Source organism: Myodes glareolus, chromosome 8, assembly GCF_982192425.1.
Source record: "Myodes glareolus chromosome 8, mMyoGla1.1, whole genome shotgun sequence".
Classification (NCBI taxonomy): Eukaryota; Metazoa; Chordata; class Mammalia; order Rodentia; family Cricetidae; genus Myodes; species Myodes glareolus.
In genome coordinates this window covers 63,069,789-63,087,294 of record NC_142033.1, presented here as the reverse complement: position 1 = coordinate 63,087,294, position 17,506 = coordinate 63,069,789, and the positions used below count along the sequence as shown (strand labels likewise).

The following is a 17,506-nucleotide window of genomic DNA, read 5'->3' as shown; positions in this document are numbered from 1 at the left end:
TCTGGGTCAGAGAGAAAATTCCAAGGGGGTGTTGGAGACTTAAAAGATTCAGAAACTGATAAGAGAATTAGGATCAGGAATCATATGGAATCAGGGCTTTTGTGTGCTAATGAGTGAGTCAGAGCCAGCTCAGTAGGATCAATGGTGGAGGATGAGGGGAAGGACTAATTTACCTCAGGAAAGGCAGCTAAGATGCAGCCTACCAGAAAATGGGACCTGCTGACCCTGAGAATAGGTTCCCTGTAGGGTGTGTCCTGGGAAGGAGGGGTAGAGAAGGCATAGCTCTGGAAAGGCCTCGGCCTGTCCAGTCCACAGTCCACCATCACTCTTGCCTTCTCACTCAGAAGAAACAGAAAAAGTCAAATGACTGCTTAGGAGGAGCAGTTGCCAGGGTTGTTGTGATGGGAAGCAGAGGCTTGGCCTGAGAACAGCCTCAGTTGTCTGTCAGAAGGAGTGTAATGATCACAGCGTCTGTGGTTCACAAATAGACTTCCTTGAGATCTCATGGGAGTGCTTCCAGACTGCACCAAGGTGAACAAGACAGAGTCTCTCATTTCTTTTCCATATATGAAAAATGAGGGCCATGGAGCTAGAGAAACTTGCCCAGGGCCAACCAGGCAGCTAGCATCAGGAGCAGGGCATGACACAAGAACCAAGTCCATGTTCATCCATGCTCTAGATATACGGCAAGCCAGAGCACAGGCTCCCAGTAGCTCATGTAATTCTTCCCTCTTGCCTCATGCCTCCACTCCCACACACTAGTCAAGCAGAAGGACCAAAGCAAGACTCGGGGACTTGGCCAACCATAACTGGGGGAGTCTAGAGAGCCCAATGTGAAAGCTTTCTGTGTTGTTCATCAGTCATAACAGTGATTTGAAGGATACATGGTAACAACTGCTTGGATTCAGATCTAGAGTGAATCCCGAACTGACCCCATTGACTGGGTCGTTTCGTCTCTTGGTTTTCATCATACTTTAAAGGAGAAAATACAGGCAATTATTATAGGGTTTCTCCCATGATGGATGGTGCTTGTCCACGAGATCGCGGACTCACCACTGGACATTTCCAAACCAACAGGTGACTCCAAGACTCCACTTTTAAATAGACATATATAGGGCTGAGCTGTACCCTGGGTGATGGCGTCAAAGAAGGCATTGGTTCCCAAAGGGTTAACTAATCATCCAATGAACATTCAGAAAATGCAGCCTTGTCATTGCCTCTTCTCTTGGTTCTGATGGGAGTTCAGGCATCTGGACAACATCTGGGTTGTCCTTAGGAATATTTAGGTGTATTTGCTAATTGGAGCTGTTGCAAGAGAATATCACAGAGTGGGCGGCTGATATGACAGAAATGTGTTTTCCTGCTCTTCTGGAGGTGCAGGGTCAGAGATCAAGACGCTGCCCAGCATGAGAGCGCATGGTCTCCGTCCTCCCAGCATTTATCTGGTGTTCTCGCACAGCATGCAGCGTTCCTTAGATTCTTTATGCATCGCCTTTGTCTCGGACCACATCTTTATAAGGCACACTCCTTGTCTGACTCTACCTCTAAGTATCTCCTTTTGACCTAGACATCGTCATATTGGATTAGGGACGACTATCCTACTGACTTCATTTTAACTCGATTTTCTGTAATTTTCAAATAAGTTCACATCCACTAGCACAGGGATTAGGACTTTAACCTACCTTCAGCCATTGTGGTTTTTTTTTATTGTGGGTTTTTTTTTGTTTTTTCTAGTGCTGGTGTGTGTGTGTGTGTGTGTGTGTGTGTGTGTGTGTGTGTTTAGGGGTGGGGTGCTGGAGTTTGAACCCAGGACCACCGCACAGTAGGCAAGCACTCTGCCATGAGTTATATGTCCAACCTTCTTTTCACCATTTATTTTAAAGAAAAGCACACTAAATTGCCCAGGCTGGCTTTGACTTTCTGACTTAGCCTTCTCAGTAGGCAGGGTCAGGCCTGTGCTACCAGGCCAAGCTTCACCGTAATTGGAAAGGTATAAGCCAATCCACAACTCCAGATCTAAGAACACTGGTCAGAATTTTTAAAACAGAATGCCCCCAGGAACCACCAGGTCATCCCGTGAAGCCATAGATATTGCTTAATTGGTTTAATGGAATTGAGGATTATTTTGTAAATGGGAGATGCTGATGATGTTAAGTTCAGGGACCAGGGTTTTTGTTTTGTTTTGTTTTGTTTTGTTTTTTGTTTTTTTTGACTGAACATGAGTCTTTATTGACCACAACTACTTGAGGGGGATGAAGTGGGAGGAATGGGCGGCACCGATGCCAGGCCGGCCGTGCTTCACAGGCTTGTAGGTAATGGAGAACTCGCCCAGGTAGTGGCCAATTATCTCTGCCTTGATCTCCACCTGGTTGAAGGTCTTGCCGTTGTACACGCCCACCATGCTCCCCACCATTTCGGGCAGGATGATCATGTCGCGCAGGTGGGTTTCTCCTTGGGCGGCGCCTCCTTCTTGGCCTTTCTCAGGTGCTTGAGCAGCGAGTGCGGCTTCCGCCCGCAGGACGCGGTTGCGGCGCCGCCTCTGCCGGACGCTGTAGAGCTGCATGAGCTGCTCAGAGGACGTGTCCAGCAGCTGGTCCAGGTCCACGCCGCGGTAGGTGAACTTGCGGAAGGTCCGCTTCTTCTCCTGCTCCACCTTGGCCATCTTGACGGAGATTCGGAAAAGGAGTTAGGGTTTTGTTTTTTTTATTTCCATACAAGTGGCTCACAAAAGTCCAAACCTGATCGCCATACAAAAAGAGGCTTTGCCCCATCTCAAGAGTGGAGTTACTTGTCATATTTTTGTTGGGTATTTTAATGCTGTTCTTTATTTTATTGTGTCTTTATCATTTATATTTAATTTCCCATCCGCATGCACAGGAAGATATCCACAAGATAAATTTGGGAGCCTTGAGGCCTGTCCACGGAAAGTATCCTCATAGAAGTGTTTGTAGACCGCTTTCCAAAGCCCATGCTATGGGAAACATTCTCATTATTATCTGCAGCCCCGGCCTGTTTAATCTTCCATATTCAGGGTTTTATTTTATTAGCCTCGTGTTCCACCCCTACTGCCTTCCCAGCACCACCATCTGTCAGCCCAGTCCAGCCCGAGCCCAGCTCGGTGCAGCTGTCTCCCAGGAGGTGACCCCGGGGCAAGTCACCTGTGAGGGTCTAGTCAGTCTGGGCCTCAAGGCCCACCAAGGCCCGCACGTGGCAGAGAAACCGCAGAGCCTCCCTCCACAACAGAACTTGTCCCCAGATGCCTTTCGGAAGAAGGTGTGCCTGCACTGCACACACCACCCAGCCACTGGTGGAGGGGCCTTGACAATGGAGCAGGGGAAGCCAGGCACAAAGGCGACAGCTGCACAGCAAGGCTGGGGGAGAGACAGCCTCCCTCACTGCACAGCCTGACTTATTTATAGATGCGCTGGCTCTTTCTGCGGCCCAGTTAAGGACGCCTTTCCATAAATACCTAGAAACGGATGTTGTTCTAGAACCTACCGCTAATAGACACAGCTGGAGAGGTTGTCACTGGATTAACAGCCCCACTTTTCCTCTCATCACCCCTCCCCCCAAAATAGAACAGAAAATTAGAAGTGCATGTGTTTTGTTTTTGATGTTTGCAATGCCAGAGAAAAATGCTATTTAAGAGTGACACGGTTTTTGTTTTTTTTTTTTTTGAGAGTCAAAACATGATTTCTTAGGGAATAGAAAATTAAGAAGCAAGGCTACATCTTTACAAAGCAAAGGCTGAGTCCTTTACTTTCCCCCTTTTCCTAGGGGCATCTATTTAACCCAAAAAACAATTCTCTCCATTTAGAGGCTGCACGTGGGAGCTCATTTCCCTGCAACATGTGATCTGCCAGACAGAACCCTGGCTCTTTTTGATCCACTTGCTTCCCGAGCTGCGAACAAGCCACAGCCCTTAGCCTCTGTTGTTTCCCCCAGTTTGTTCTTCAGACCCTTAATTCTATTATCTGGCTGTAATTTGGCTCTGTGTCTCTCCAACATTCTTCCCTTTATTCTATCCCCTTTCCCTTTAATCGATTGATTCATCTGTAATTGGATTTTCTCTGGCTCTTACCAGCTATTAAAAGTAGCTGTGCCTGTGTGTATGTGAATGAGTGTGCTTTTTAACTAGGCCATGCTTTCGGATGCCTTACAGTCTTCCATCCTGCCTGCCATTTCCAAGTATGAATTCAATTCCCTGGGCCCCAGGAAGGCATCAGGGACCAGTGGATAAAATATAAACTTTAAAAGCAGACAGAACCACAGCGTGTTTTGTTTTGCTGTTTAAGACTGACATTTATTAAGCCTGCACCGAACGCCAGACTCCATTCCAAGCACTCTATGAAACATTAATAATCCTTGCCACACCCTTTTAAGGTAAGCCTGATTATTACTTCTCCATTTGACTAATGATAGCATGAAGGTTGGGATGGTGTGGGGAGGGGCTAAAGAACTTGACCAAGGCCCCATATAAACTAGTGGCCAAGTTCTTAATGGAGATTGAGTTTTTCATGTTCTACACTACACTTTCAAATCTGGGTGAGTGAGGTCAGGGTTTGTTTTCCTTACCTCTTTCATATTTGCCAAATTGATGAAAGCTGGTTTTCCTTGCAAGGCAACTGTATTGAAGTCTCAGGAGGAGATTTGCGGTGCTGGGTTAAGTGTACAGTCTACCCAAGTATGGGCACATTCTAGACAATCTAGTGATCCCTGCACTGAGATTTAAGCCAATGACTCAATCAGGCAGCTTGGAGAACACATAAAGAGAAACTGAGTGTTCACCAACCCCAGTAGTGTGTTTTGAAGGGACAGAAACAGAAACCAGTAAGTCCAAAGAGAACACTGTACGGGTCAGCTGTACTGCTGAGCCTCAGTGGTACCTAAGACACAGAATTCAGCTCCGCAGCCCTTTCTTTCCCCCCAGTTTAGCACAGCAGCAAACTGTAGCCCCACTAATCACCAAGGCCCTTCTGCAACTATTGGGGCAGATGGTCCCCTCTTTCTCCTTATATGGACCAACTCTGCCAGAGTCACCATGAAGTACAAAGTGGTTCTCAGCTTCACTTCGCATTCAACGCTGACCCTTACCACAAAAGCATGAAGCAGATGCTCAGATTTCTATTGTACAGATGAGGAAACTGAGTCATAGACTGCTTCCATGACTTGACCAGGAGGCAGAATCGAGTCTCAGCACACACTCTCTTCACTGAAATTCAGGCTTCCCTCGTTGTTGTTGAGTGTAAGTACAGGGACTGCAGGCCGAGGAAGCAAGCCAGGCTCTATGAAGCAGAAATTACTAGGCATCAGATGTAACAAATGGATTCCGTGGAATGCTGGTTGCTCATTCATCGCTTCCATTGCAAAAAAATTTCTGAATCCATTTATTTTTATTTATCTATTTATTTTTCTTTTATTGAAACTACATTTTTTATACAATATATTCTGACTTCAGTTTTCCCTCCCCCTGCTCCTCCTAGTTCCTCCTACCTCTCCTCCCACCCAGATCTGCACCCTTTCTGTCTCTTGTTAGAAAACAAACAGGCATCTAAGGAATAATGAAATAAGATAAATAAAAAAAATAGGAATATGTCCAAACAGGCAAACAAGAAAAATACCCACCCCCCAAAAAAAGTACAAGAAATGAATACAGATGCAGAGAAACACACATTTCCACAGTCAGGAATCCCATAGAACTAGAAGCCACAATCTATGACCAAAGGACCTGTAAGGTAGAAAAACAACAAAATAACAAAATGCCCAGACTTCACAGCGTGAGACAAAGAAGCTCCAAAGATGCCACCTACTGCTGTGCATGGGGCTTACTCTTAAGGGTGTTTTTTTTTTTTCCCCCAGTAAGACTCCCTAAGAAAAACCTAAGTTTTTATTTGCGGTGGCTATCATTGGAGAGAGCCTCTGGTTTAGGGATTGGGCTGCATGTCTACTTCCCTTTTCAGCTCTAGGACCCTAGTCTATGTTATCACAGCCTCTGTGAGTCCCTGTGTGTGTCAGGCCTGTTGTGTCTCCAAGGCTTTGAGTAAGGGGAATACTCAGCATTGCTGATGAGTGCAAACTCGCACAGCCACTGTGGAAATCAGTGTGGCAGTTTGTCAGAGAGCTGGAGTTGATCTGCCTCGAGATTCAGCTCTACCAATCACAGGCATATACCCAAAAGATGTGTCATCCTAGGACAGAAAAACTTGCTCAACCGTGTATATTATTGTTCTCTTCATAATAGTCAGGAATTGGAAATAACCTAGACATCCATCAGTGGATGAATGGACAAAGAAAATGTGGTACATTTACAGAATGGAAAGACAAATATGGTATGTATTCACTTGTATGTGAGCGTTAACGATGCTGTCATCGATAAACAAGGTACCATCTGTAGCACCAAAAAGGTTAGGTAGAAATTATCTGACTCCAATTGTTGAATGATCCTGTGGACGACTTTGTAAGGCTATTGATGGTGTAATGCACATGAAACACTTAGAGTCTTTCACGACCTGGTGTGTCATAACTTCCTAATCAAGTATGACATAATAATTATTACTGTGGAAAAGAATGTTTAAATATAACATACATGTGCAAAGTTTATGCAGGTGCTTAAATATAGTTACCAGATTCCTTTCATATCGGATTAAGATATCTTTATATTTTTAATTAAAATAGTATGACATCATTTTGCCTCCTCCCTTTCCTGTTCTCAACCCCTCCTGTGGCCTCCCACTGTGAAATTGATAGCCTTTTTCTTTATTATTGTTCAGGTTATATTTATATATTTGTACATATGTGTAAGTATATAATAATCAATGATCTATATTTTAAAGTCAAGCTTTCCAAAGAAATCCTAAAAATTCTGAGCAGAATTAGTCCCAACACTATTCAGAACGGCACAAAACACAGCTTGGACTACCACTCAAGGGGTAAGGTAAGGAATTTACCTCTGCTATGAAATTCTAGGAACAATATAATTTTGTACCTTCTAGGGTCGGACAGACTCCACAACCAGCATTTGTAAAAGCAATATTGTAGCAACCACATTCATTATCAGTTAAGTACTTTTGAATCTTGTTCTTTCAGGAAATCCCCCAAAGAATGTGTAAAATTCTGCAGATTTGGAGATTTGTTTTACCTTTTTTCCCTCAAGCCATGCAATCTAAAAAATGTAACACTCCTTTTGAAATGAAAATGGCGTATGTGTATTAACTCTAGCATGACTAAGAAGAAGACAGTCTGGACACTCATGATGGTGTACTCTTAATTCCAGCATGTGAGAGGTAGAATCAGGCAGAGTTCTGGGGCCGTCTGTCTATGACTCTTTTACCTGCTTTTGGGACCCTTTTCTGCCTGCCTACTGGGTTGCCTTGTCCAGTATTGATGTGAGGGAGCGTGCCTAGCCTTATCGTGACTTGATACGCTGTGTTTGGTTGATGTCCCTGGGGGGCCTGATCTTTTTGGAAGGGTGGAGGGTAGATCTGAGGGTGAGGTGAGGTGAGGTGGGGCCTGGAAGGAGTAGAGGGTGGGAAAACTACTGTCAGAATGTAATATAAGAGAGAAAAACAAACAAACAAACAGACAGACAGACAAACAAACAAACATATGAACAGCCTTGTCTAAATAGTGAGTTCTAGGCCAGTCAGGGTTACATAGTAAAAGAACAGAAAGCAAAACAGAGTTAACTCGATCACTGTGGTGTTCTTTGAAATCATATGTGATTGTAAGCAATTTACATTTCCAACTGTGAAGAGACAGGTCGGAAGCATGGGACATCTCAAGAACACCTTGGTTATTATTAACTGGGAGATGCCTGGAGCACGAAATGGGAATGACTGAAGGTAGATATTTGAATTCTGGAATTCGAGTATAACAATAAAAAAGGCACGGGATATGTGTTAATAAGGGAAATTTAGGATATTCAGCAAAAACTGGGGGAAATTATAAAAAGGGTTGACTGCTCTTTAGAAATGAAGTGAATTAACTATGGGGGAAAATCAGAAAAAAAGATATGGGAATATTCCCAAGGAAATTAAATCATATTCAAAATTTAGTGAGAGGTAAATTATGGTTTGTTAGCAACTCAGACCTAGTTGATGAAATAAAATGACATATCTAGAATATTCTAGAAGCATATGAACAAAGTTGTAAGCTGGTTATTTCTGGGATTACTGGTGGCTTATATTTTCCTTTTGCTTTTGTAAGAGAGGAAGAAATTAGCAAACAGTCTGAGGTCACAGGACACACAGGGAGTCTTTGGTTTATACTTTCAACTAAGTACGGGTGAAATTGCCAACAAAGTTCACACAGAGACCTGTGTCTGTTGTCTGAAGAGGGTCACCCATGGCAAGCAAGACAGCTCTTGTCCCAGTGGTAAGTGCTCCCTCTTGACTGTCCTCCTTGCTTCCACTTTCACTTAGAAAACACAGGACTGGCCTCCTGATGCAAGCCCCACTCAAAGCCTGCCACACTGAAAACCCTCTGATACAAGTAAGCCAGGTGCTCCTCTTTGCCTCAAGATCTTCTCAGAACTTTGACGAGTGCGTTTGGGGTTCATTAGTTTTGTTCACTGATATGTATGAAGCCATACCAATCCAAGAGGAAGAATCCTTGCATGAAGGTGAGACCTGCAGACTCCCTGCCACGTGTTAGGTCTGTTTCTGGTGCTATTGATGTGCTATGCAGACTTGAGATCAAGAGGTGCACAGGCGCTAAGTCTTGGGATCTGCCTCTGTCAGAAATAGCCGGGCTAGCAGGCCGGATGATGTCAAGTGGCTGGGGGTCAGTAGGACCAGGGCGTGAGTGTCATTGTGTCTGAGGCCCGGGAACCAAGCCTGCTCTCTCCAGCTCTCCCCGACCCTTTGTTCCTACAAGATGCTGTAGCCAGCTAATTATCAAACCGAACCATAGGGTTCTGGAACAGCACCTCTGAAATCAAATTGATCATCTGCCAAATGACTCCTTCACTAAATTGCCAGTGCTCGGTTCTGACCTTCTTCGCGAAGGAGGAAGCCCCCAGCACACATTCGCACCAGGAGCTGGAAACTATAATGGGAATGAGAAAGTGGGAGGGGTGGGAGAGGGAGCAAGCCCTTTTCCCTCTCTGGTCTTCCAAGCAGGAATAGCTCCTCAGCCCTCCCCCTCCCCCCGTCCTGCAGTTGGTCCCATTATCGCTTCCACCCTAGCTAATTATAGTCACTGATTACCTAACATCAAATCCTACCGTCACCTGCTTTGGCCTGACAGATTATGCCATCTGGGCCACGTGGCCAGGGTGCAGGAAGCATGAGAGGTCACAGAGAGGGGTAAACAGCACTAAATGGGAAGAAATGTGTTTATAGCCCCGCCAGCTGACTGGGCCATTAGAGCGGCTTTAGCTGCAGTGTTACCAGCTGAAGCCTCTCTCCAGGGGCCTCACCACCCAGTGCTATTAGCTAATGGGATGTGGCTGCATGTTGCTGCTCCGGTTCCAATCTTGGCCAGGCGATGGGACTGTACCCTCTCCTAAAAAGGAAGAGAAAAAGGACCCAGGAGAAAGCCAGGGCTTGCAGTTTCACCCACATCAGAATAAATGGCTGGGAGTCTAAGAATGCCCGGATCAGGCCCGTTTCCACTTCCACTCCGCATGTGTATTGTTTCCAACATGCACATGAAGCCCACGTGTGAAACTAAGTAGATTCTAGGTGGCAGCTCCAATTTATTAACAACTTTTGTTTTCTTAACAGCAGCGCATCCATCTGATGTTCACATGGCCGGTGTGACCTAGAAATCTTATTAAGATGCATGTTTTTAATCTGTAGGTTTGGGGTGGGAAGTGAGGCAGGTTCTCTATTTATAAGAAACTCCCAGAAGAAGCTGCCCTGCTTTGAGTATCCGTGAAGTAGTCAGTGAGCAGAATTCAATGACTAAATTAACGTTAGACAGAAAACCTACAGACCAGTATTTCTAAATCTGTGCACAGTAGAACAAACACTCCCAGACAGCCGCTTCTGTTCTGCTTTGCACCCCTGGGAACTCGGCGCACAGGATTAGCATAGTGCAGGAGAACATGCCTCCAGTGGCCAGCTCCAACTGAGACGTGAACAGTTTGCATTCTACCGAAAGTTTGGTGCTCTATGACCTAAATTTTTATGACAACTCTTGCTGAAGACGCTACACTCCCCTGATTGCTTAACCTGCCCATTAACGTCTTGATTTGGAAAATGCATTCTCAGCCAGGCCTATTCACATGAAACAATACACACACACACACATACACACACACACACACACACACACACACACACACACACACACACCAATTTGAGAAAGCCTTCAAGACTGAAGCAATACCCTTACAATATGCTGTCATAAAATAGGCATGTGGGCACTTGGTTTCTTTTGACAGCTTCTAGCTTTCTCCTCCTTCCAGTTTGAAGAGGAAGTCGAAATAGCTGTGGAAAAAGAGACAAGAACCCCACCAAGGTGAGGAGCTAAGGACTGAATATGTAGGAGGTCAGAAGGAAGACTTAATGTAAGAGACTGGTAGTGTGTGTATAAAAAAGAGATTTTCAAAATTAATCAATCTTGCTTCAAATGTTACAGAAAGATATAGATTGCCATCCTGTAATTCAAAAGTGATTTTACATGACAGTAAGAAGTGGACTATGTGAACATTATGTAGAAAGGGAAAATATAAGACAAAGTGACAGATACCATGTGATCACATTTTGTGTGCCCATGTGTATTTATGTGCCTGTGTCTTTATGTATTGGCACATGCCTTTAGAGGACTATAGTGTAGTGATTAAGTATGTAGACATTGAAACTGTGGGATCAGCTTCATGGAAGACCTCTTACTTCTTGGGTATGAGAACTGCAGTTGGAATCACAGAACCCACAAAAATACCGACTTGGCATAGTGTAATCCTCATTCATTTGGGGCAGAATCGGGGCATTCCAGGGGCAAGCTGGATGTCTAGACTAACTGAATGCATGAGTTCCTGGCCCAGTGAGAAAACTTGACTCAGTGTATAAGGTTCAGAGTAACCAAGAAAGACACCCAATATTAACCTCTGTGCCTTCACATACATACAACATCCACAACACACATTCCAACATGCATACATAAACATACACAGACACACATGCATGATTGCCAGGACAATTCCTTCTTCAATGTGCATGAGGAATTACACGAGATGATGCTTTGGAAACACCTAGCACATTGGTTCAAACAAAGCACTCACTGATGGGAGCTGTTACAATCCAGGAAAGGGGCCTTAGAGGAATCATAAACTATTCCTTCTTCATGAGCTTGGGTATTTATGCTGACGTATCTGATGTTACTTGGTGTGTGACTCTTTCCCTAAAGGAAAAGTCAGCATTTTGCTATGCGCAGCTTTGTATAATGAGGCAATACCATAACCAACTGACTACCCTACTTAGTAAACAGTGCCTAATACATTTTTCCTGGAAAACTTGGCACCCAGGATCACTCTGTCAGGCCCATAGTATTCATGGCCACCACACTAACAAAAAGAACATTTGTTGGAAATAGAATATGCATCCCTGGAGCCAACCAATCAGAATGTGTACACACAGCTCTTTGGATACACAGCTGAGCAAACAGTGGGTGCCTCTGTGTTCATTGGAAGGAGTCGCTGTTTCTCCCAACTGGAGGAGCCCCAAGTAAGCAGAACAGAGGCTGTGTCCCAGCTACCACACACTCAGCTGAGGGTCCTGTGCTGGGCGCATACCGCACCACGGTCACTGGTCGCCCTGATAGGAAGCTGATAGACAGGATACGTACCTCTCTGTTCAACTGTCACACATAGCAAGTAGTGACTTATAAAATGTGAACTGGGTGACTGAATGTATGAATAAATTGATTAATGGATATTACACAATGAATATATTTTCTCAGGCTAACTTTGGATTTAGTTAAGTCATCCTCTGTGTTTCCTTGATGTTGTCCCTGGTACCCTTTGGATCCTCACGTGGAAAGTTCTCATTTTATTTCTCTTTGGCTGTGGGTTATTGAGGACTGTAGATTGTTTCAGTAAGTTGGTTTCCTGATGTGTGGGACTCCAAGGCAGATGAAACTTGGCCCTGGGAGAGCTTTTATGTAAAATCTCTTCTCTGCTTTGGCTGAGAAGCTCCCAGCACGCCTCTGTGTCTTTCTCGTGCTTTTAAGTGAAATCTGTAATATACCCTCTACTTCAGGCAGGCAGAAGCAGTGATTACTGGCAGCCTCACTTGGGTGTCTCATCAAGAGGATGTGATGAGCAAGATCTGACCAGTGTTACCCATAGTACTTCAGTAGGTACTCTGCTACCCTGCTGCACAAGGATTTCTGTAGGGCGGATCAAATAAGTCAATCACCTGTTACAATTAGCTGGGAAACTTCGTCAAATTACCCAGGGCCATTCCACTGAGGGCTCCAGGTTCTTGATCCCAGCCTAGAGATGTTTAAAAGCTACACATAGGCTTCCACATAGAAGACTTCTCTAAAACCCTCTGAGGTCTTCAGATCCCAGGACCAACAGTATCAGGGCAAGTTGTGATTCAAAATGCTGTGGTCCTATTCTTTTCTTTGCAACTACACGGTATTGTCTCTTGTCTCATGTATCAACTATTAGAAAAATCTTTCTTGCTGCGAATTCTATACTCGCTCCTGTTGAACCTTTGCTGGATGTCTGCCCCCACCTCCAATAACACTAGAACCAGATCACCTGTCGGCTGGAAAGTCATCAGCACCCTCAGACTGTCCTGTCCTATCTTCTCAGCTAGACATGAGATCTATCATGAGAAAAGTTACGTTTATTCATGTTTCCATATAACATGGCAGCCAAAAATCTCAGTCGCTGGAGTCACAGGTCTCGTTCTCCTACACTGCCTATAACTGTCTAAACTAAAGTCTGCTTCTTCTCTTTCCAAATCTCAGTTTTTCTGTCTTTAAAAGGTGTGTATGTGCAGGTGTGTATGTGTGTGTGGGGGGGTGTTCATATCTATGACCTGTCTCTGTGTGATATGCATTGATGATCCAGAGGGAGTAACTACAAAGTGTCTAGCACATGAAAGCACAGCCCTCTCCAATGCAGTTCTCATGAGAACACAAAGGAAGCATCTAGAAAAGCACAATGGCTCGCTGGTGCCTAAAACTTGGTCTGGGAGGGAGGATAGGTAGAGACAAGGCTGGAGGGCTCATCCTGTTTAAGGTAATAAAAGGCTTCCAGTCCCATGAGAAGGAGTCTGGGCAGGACTGAGGACAAGAGCATCCTCCAGGAAGTATTGATCAGGAGAGATTGAGCTGATAGATGCCTTAAAGACTTCTCTACTACTGTGAGAATACCTGGGGATCATAAGAGGGATGTCGGGGTGGATATAGTCATCTGACCCTGGAAGGTCTCAGAGGTAGAGATTTATTTCACAGATGTTTCAAGGTCCTTGCTCTTGGGAAGTTCATGGTCTACTGGGGTCCAATTCTTAGATAAGAGAGCTGAGGAGGCAGGAGTGTCATGATGGGAAAGATATGAATCCCAGAAGCTAAAGAAAGGCGTGGCATCTGGGTGTGGTGGGGAGGAGGCCCAGGAAGCCCCAGAGAAAACAAGGGCTGTGAAACTCCCTCCTCCCAGCTGTCCTGAAAATGGCACTGCCCGGACATCCCAATGCAGTCCAATGGCCTCATGCGCAATGGGCAAGAAGGATGCTATTCCATTCTGAGGCCAGGACTCCTGATGTCTCACAAGCTTCAAAACCCTTCTCACAGAATTGTTGGACCCGATCACCTCCCTTCCTCTGCACCATCACAGCAGTGCGGGCGATTACGTGATGATCAATGATCTCCTTTCCTTTGTATCTATTGACGGATAGATAAAACCTGTCTTAAAAGTTTCTTTGAGCAGCTTCTCTTTTCTTTTTCAGACAACGGGCTCTCTGAAATGAACTGGAATTTAATGTCATTCCATTAACATTTTGGAAAATGCCAGCAAGGAGCTCCAACCGATAATTACGTACAAGAGGCGACAAATAGGATTGCTTGCCTCGCACAGGTCCACTGTCCCCCGTCCCCCCAGAAATGTTTCAGAGTAGATTGTGTCATCCAAACCTATTTGAGATCATTCTGTCCCCACAATTACAGATTCAAATGACATTTACATTTGGCCGAATGGTCTCTAATTGAGCTGCCCATTAAGTGAGTGCATGTAGAGGCAGTCATGAGATGAAACCTCATTTGCAAGCTGCGGATAGGAAGGCGGTGATTAGTTCTAGAAGGCGAGAAGCCCATGAGTGCTCCTCCAGCTGTTTCAGAAAGGGGTGCAGAGGCCAGTGATGGCCCCCGCCCTTGTTCACAGTGCCAGTCATCCTTGCCCACAGTGGTTGCAAAAGCCCACCGCTCCATGTGACTTCACAGCTCACCGTCTCAGGAGCCACCGTGACCTCGGCATCACCTGTGAAGGGACAGTGCAGGTGCCCCGCTGTGCTCATTCCACAGCTGAGAAAACTGAAGCCATAACTCGGATGACTCACCGAGGTCATGCGACAAGCCTCGGAAAAGGTCACATTCAAGCCGGCACTTCCTACCCCCAGTCCTGGGGCACTTACCACACCACGGGATCTGTCTAACACCTTCAGCAATGACAGTTCAGAGGGATAGGTTTGGCAAGGGAGACAGATGTGTGAATGTGGCCAGCCCAACACCAGATACGAAAATGACCACACAAAGAGGAGGTGACCTGTGACAGATCTCCCACAGGGAACCCAGGGGAAGGCCATGGGGGAATGATTACATTCAGAAAATAACGACAAGAAGAAGGACTATACATTGTAGGAAGTCACCTTTTCTTTCCCACATATTGACTACAGTTTGTCTGACTCCATGGAAGCAGAATCAGCACACATGGAGAGTCAGCTGTATTTTTTTTAAGGAGTTCCTAAGGGGACACTGAGGATGCTCCCATACGTAGTTTGTACTGTCAGATTCAAAGCAAGAACGAGGTGTTCAGCTCAGAGCAGCAGCAAGGGCCATATGAAACACACAGACCCAACCCAACCTTGCCCCAGCCATGAGTGTGCTGGGCCTGCCAGTGCGGTCTGTGAGATTCTGAGAACTGTGGAAGACCCCATTAATGTCTGAGCCCTGCGGACTTCCTCAATTGGACTTGGATCCAGTGTAAATGCCTAGAAGGTTTCACGATACCCAGGCAAGTCCAGTGCTGGCTGCTTCCTCAACCTTATCTCTTATCAACCATCAGCCCTCCACACTGATCCACAGATTGTGATCTGTGCCGTTGTCCAGATCGTAAACTGCTTCCCCTCTTCCCCTGCTGTGGCTCCTGCTCCTGTTTTTTTAATCAGTTCTTTGTGACGGTTTCACTTCCTCCCTTCTACCCCAGTGTTTACCTCCTCCTGGCCCTTCTAATACCAGCCTATAGGTCACTTCCTGTGGGATGTAGCCCAGTGCACCTCTGCCCTTCCTTGGCTAGGCTGGCCTGCCTTCCTCTCCCACCTCTGCCTGCATTTCCCCAGCTCTCTCTGTAATTGCTTCATTCGCATTCAGTCCTCACCACCTGGCAATTACTGAGTGGAAACAGCAACGGCTTCTCATATTCACTATGGTAACCTCAAGCCAGGCGCTGCAGTATTTTGTTGAATGATGGAATAGATTATTTTTTTTTAATTAAGTTAGCCAGTGGTAAACGCTACTAAGAAAAACAAAACAAGGACTTGCTCCTTTACAGGTGCTGAGTTCAGTTGGCTGGAGCAGCGCTGAGACCCCGACTGGACAATACCCCTATGTCATATGCCGTAATAGCACGTTAGAATCAAGACTCTGCTGAAGAAAAGAAAGTGAGCAGGCATCCTATTTGCAGAAGTCCATCTTCAAGAGGCTTATTTCTATCTGGGTGGGATCCAAGTGACTGAAGGCTTTAAATAATTGGGAAAGACATTATCTCTGGAAGCTAAAATCCAACCCTTGAATACCTTGGTTCTTGCCAAATATCTCCCACAACCCACATTAAGTGGATTATCCTGTCCTTAATCACATGCTAAATGCCTGCATCTGTGGCTGGCATCAGCTGAGTGTGCAGCAGCTGCAGTTGCCACTTCACCCCCACCCCCTGCTACCGCAGCAGAAAGCCCTGGGCGAAGGGCTCCCAGCAGTGGGTGGGAGTCAAGACCGTACAGGTTAAGGTCTTCATGCGGTCATCCGTTCAGCACCAGTTAATGGTCAAGTGTATTCTCGGTGCAAAAGAGAGAAGTCTGGCCCATTTCATTTTTTCCAAGGGACTCTATGGAAAAAAAAGTACTCACAGGACTAAAAATTCTCTTTGCCGGCACTCAGACTTGATGTAAACTTCAGGTTCTGATTTTGGAAGTCTGGGCTAGGGGCTAAGAAACCAATGGTCTGATACTCTTTAAGATTGTTGCTGCTGCTAGTGTAAGGACCACAGTCTGAGCAGAGCATCTTGCTGTAACATAAACAGGGACAATGGAATCCTCATTACCTCAACTGATTCTTTCAATGACAGTGGGAGTAGGTGCAGAGGTGCTTACTGAGCCTCTACTTACCCAGTGGTATCTTAACTGTTAAATTTTCACTTCCTTTACGTAAACCCCAAATCCTTAATCCCCAGCTTAATCTCCTTACACTGAGGATCTGACCCCAGACATGGCTGACTTCTGCCTCTGCACACAGACACTTGCTCACCAAGTGGTCTCTCAAGCCGAGAGCTGTACACACTGACAGTCAGAACTGCTTCTCTGGGGCTGGTCTCTCTAGATCTGCAAGATCTTTAGGACTCCCCGCACCATGGTCTGAGAGGCGTACCAAATGTGCGAACCAGGAAGTTTTGAGAAGACCGGAGTGCTTATCAGCAGGGACTCTGAGCTAGCCATCCAAGCATTTTTCAATGTGCGCCACACATCCAGTCTGGCCCCACACAGGTGTGCACAAACAACAGAGCCCTGGGCCAGGGGATAGTAGGTGAGAATTGCACTTGGTGAGTATCTGTTGTGGGCAGGACAGTGTCCAGATTGTTTCCTGAGCTCTCACTAAGGGGTGCAGGGTAGGTGAAAGTCTTTGCTGCCAGAGCTGAAAAGACAAGTCAGTGGTTAAGAGCATTTGCTGGGCAATCATGAGAACCTGAGTGGGTGCCCAAGTTGGGCACCCAGAAAACACCTGCTACCCCAGTTCTGAGGGATCTGACACCTTCTTTTGGCCTCCGTGTGCACACAGGCATAAACATCAGAGGTATGCATGTACATACATAAACATACATGTAAATAAATACTTGAAAAATATCTCCTGTGTGCTTGTATTTCTTCATCATTAGTTAGGGACCAGCTGTGCTTTAGGTACAGAATAGCTATACACATTACCTATATAGTCTTTCACTTTCAGGAGTCCTGATGAACAATAAATGTCACACCAAAAGTCACTCTCCTAGGAAGAACTTTTAGGGATAGATGTTCTTCTCCCCAACCTAAATCCCTCAGTTTTTTCAGCCTAATGAATCCTTCAG

At 45.5% G+C, this 17,506-nt stretch overlaps 1 long non-coding RNA gene and 1 pseudogene across 1 annotated transcript in view; one reads left to right on the top strand and one right to left on the bottom strand.

Moving 5' to 3' along the window:
- The window catches only part of LOC146893870 (uncharacterized), a 29,867-nt gene extending 12,582 nt beyond the window's left edge, over nucleotides 1–17,285 (top strand). The window contains exon 2 of the long non-coding RNA XR_015738581.1: nucleotides 13,905–17,285. This is a non-coding gene — a long non-coding RNA (uncharacterized LOC146893870). The remainder of the gene's footprint in view (nucleotides 1–13,904) is intronic.
- On the bottom strand, nucleotides 2,203–2,664 carry LOC125387528 (small ribosomal subunit protein uS19 pseudogene; annotated as a pseudogene).
- Nucleotides 17,286–17,506: the final 221 nt, after the last annotated feature.